We start from the raw sequence: 3904 nt of genomic DNA, 5'->3' as shown, positions 1-3904 counted from the left end.
GTTAATGCCCTTGTTTGCTGAAGGCTTTTCCCTTCAGAATGGAAAAGATTTGCCATAAGTACTTGGCTCACTTCAGGGTACAAAATGCTTTCCAAGGGTTAGGAAATACTAGATCCCTCAGCTTCCAATACTAGAGCTTTCAGCTTCAATTCTGCTCCAGAGACCCAGAGAGAAATCAATAAGCCATACCTTCCCTGCTAGTCCTACTATGTCTGACAGATGTTAAGGGGAAAGCTTTAATAAACTGCTCAAGAAACAATGTTAACTAGAGCGAAGTCTTACGGTCAATTCCACACTCCTCACCCTCTCCCCTCGTCCTTGAAAAACTGCCCAAAGAAACAGTGGATCCATAGAGGCACAGAAGACATGTAATCCATTAACCTCACCATCTTCTCAACAACATGACTTTTCCACAACAGCAAAACAGCAGTGCACATTTAAGCAGGGCCTTGTACTGAGAAAGAACAGGGTTCTAGTACCAACCACCCTATAATAGCAAGGTTATTTTAGGCAAGTTACTCAATTTCACAAAGCCTCTTTCCTCAGTCTTACATATTTTTTCGATTAAAATATCTTGGAACTGACCCGTATCAGCACATGTGATCCACTTTATTATAATTTTTTAATGGCTACACAGCATTGCATTATATAGCTGGACCATGATTTAACTACTGATGGACATTTAGGCTGCTTTCAGTCTTTTGCTCTGGGAGGCAATGCTGCAGTGTGGATGGACCATTGCACACACAGGAATACATCTCTGTAAGATGTACTTTTATAAGTAGAAATGTTGGGTAAAAAGATCTTTGTATTTGAAAGTTGGATAGACAGTGCCAAATTGTTCTGCATTGTGGTTGTCCCTTTATATTCTCACCAGCAGTGCCTGCCAGTGCTGTGTCCCATGGAAATCTTTGTGAAACTGTTGGGTAAAAATAGCATCTCATAGTAGTTTTATGTTCTCTTGTCACGACTAAGGGTGGGCATCCTTTCACATTTTAAAGAACCATCTTTATTTCCCTTTCTGTAAACGTCAAGTCTTGTGCATTTTCTCTTGGGTGTTGGATTTCTTCTTATTAAAGTATAAGAACTGTTTATGTGGACTTCCCTGGTGGCACAGTGGTTAGGAATCTGCCTGCCAATGCAGGGGACATGGGTTCGAGCCCTGGTCTGGGAAGACCCCACATGCCACGGAGCAACTAAGCCTGTGTGCCACAACTACTGAGCCTGTACTCTAGAGCCCGTGAGCCACAGCTACTGAGCCCACGTGCCACAACTACTCAAGCCCGTGTGCCTAGTGTCCGTGCTCCACAGCAAGAGAAGCCACTGCGATAAGAAGCCTGTGCACCACAACAAAGAGTAGCTCCGGCTCACCACAACTAGAGAAAGCCCGCATGCAGCAATGAAGACCCAACGCAGGCAAAAATAAATAAATAAATAAATTTATTTAAAAAAAAAAGAACCGTTTATGTACATGAAAAATAGTCTTTTGTCTGTTGTATGAATTGCAAGTATATATATATATATAGGATTTAAAAAATCATATTTAGAAAGGCTTTCTCATTCTGAAATTAAAAAATTAAAATCTCCCAACTTTCTTCAGAATATTTTGTGACTTCATTTTTCACATTCAAATATTTGATCCATCTGAAAGTTATTTTCTTTTAAGCTGTGAAGTGGGGTTCTGATTTTATTTTATTCTATTCTTTATTTTATTTTTCTAGGTGGCCACCTTGTTGTTGCAAACCACTTATTAAATAATACATTAATCTCCAACTGAATTTATCATCGTCTAAATTTCTGTACATATTTTAACATATGGTTGGACTTACTACACTGTTTTACTGATTTTTTGTCTTTTGCAAAGAAAACATTGTTTTAACAATTAGAATGTTTAATATCTGATAGAGTATCTAATAATAATATCTTCTAATTTTTCCAAGAATTTTCCTAGCTAATCTTGCTTACTTACTTTCTCATATGAAGAATTCACTTATCTAGTCCCTCCCCTTACAACAAAATTGATTAGTTTTTGGGGGAGGGGAGTGCATTAAATTTATTATTATTATTATTATTTTGTGGTATGCGGGCCTCTCACTGTTGTGGCCTCTCCCGTTGCGGAGCACAGGCTCTGGACGTGCAGTCTCAGCGGCCATGGCTCACGGGCCCAGCCGCTCCGCAGCACGTGGGATCTCCCCGGACCGGGGCATGAACCCACATCCCCTGCATTGGCAGGTGGACTCCCAACCACTGCGCCACCAGGGAAGCCCCCTAAATTTATAATTTTTAAAGAAAGACTATATATTTATGATGTTGAAACTTTTTATTCAAGAATATGGTATGTTTTTCCATTTAACTATTTTTGTGTCCCTCTGTAAAAGCTGTCAAAAAGTGGAGATAATATGAAGAGGGGTAATAATGGTACCTACTTCAAACAGTTTTTGTGAGGATTAAATGAAGATAATACACAGTGCCTGGCCCTTCACATGCTCAAAAAAGATAATATATGACAAATGCACACTTTATTGCCATACTCTGGAGGGACTAATCTATTAAGATAAATTAGTCTCTCAATAATCTGAAATTTCTATGATTATGACTCATACTTGGCTCTACCCTGAAATAGAAATGATTCCCCTGTCTTTGCCATTCTTTCCTCTGTCCTACTCACCTCTGTGGCAGGTTTTTTAAGGTGACTAGAAGTCCCCCTGGGGGCATCTGTGGCATCCTTGTTGGATATGAGTTAACTAAACAGGTTATGGCTGCCGGCTTATCCAAGGAGGTATCAGGTCACCCAGGCAGAGGTGACTGGATAGGACTTGCATTTCACATCTCTCTTGACAACTGTGTGCAGGATGAAGAAAATATTGCCAAATACTATATAGATTTTATTTCTGTTTTGAAGGTACAGAATCTCCCTTCACAGGATAGTAGAGGATTTGATTAAGATTGCTCAGCTGTCAATGAAATGGAGGGTCTTATTATCATCTTCTGATATCTGGTGCGCCATATTCATGTATTTTATACACCTTCATGGCACACTCATTTTATGCTCGATATTGAGCTTAAAGTTTTATTTGTTTTAGCATGTTTAATCTTCACAAGTGGGTATGATCACCCCATTTTCCAGATGAAATAACAGGGTCAAGTTTACAGATCTAGAAACTGACAAAACCGGTACTAGAGATTTGTTTATCCAAAGTCTATTAACCACAATGCTTAATTTAGCAGAGTTTGAACAAGTTAAACAAAACCAACTGTAAAATAAATTGAAATACCATTTGACTGCATGTCCGAGCATGCTCCTTCATCTGGAATGGAAGCATTGTCATGTTAAGTATTATTAGTGTAGGTATTCTTTTTGTTAATAAAATCACACTCAGCTGAGGGGTACAGTGCCTGGTCCTTCTTGAAAATAAACCTGAAAAAGTCCTGGGGGAAATTAATGACCTTTTCAGCTGCATTCGCTTTCAGGGAACAAGATTCACATTTTCATGTGATCTGAATGTACCATAGAAACAATACCAAGGAGGACTCTATTCAATTATTTGTCTTCCTTTTTCTAATGCCTTAATTTGATATGAAATTCATTTGTGTCACACCTCCACTTGGCCTTTCCCAGGTAACCTATCCAACATCTAAGAAATATTTCAGCAAATAAGAAAGATGATCCATTGAATTACTTATTCCCTGGGGGAAAAAGCATGTGGCCAGTGAATCAGGGGAAATTGACTGCCAAGGGAAGAGCACACGCAAGGCATTTCAGCATGAGTCACAGGACATAGGACTGTCCCATGATCAAAAAAGGTGAATGAACAAAGCCAGAGTTCCTTTTATAGTTTCCATTGATGTGATCAGCTTAGGTTTGTTTCTACACAGGCCGGTTAGGCTTGTCATGGTAAAGAAT

Source organism: Grampus griseus (genome assembly GCF_964374135.1).
Source record: "Grampus griseus genome assembly, chromosome: 13".
Classification (NCBI taxonomy): Eukaryota; Metazoa; Chordata; class Mammalia; order Artiodactyla; family Delphinidae; genus Grampus; species Grampus griseus.
The sequence above is the reverse complement of the archived record's forward strand: the minus strand, read 5'-3'. Positions refer to the sequence as shown.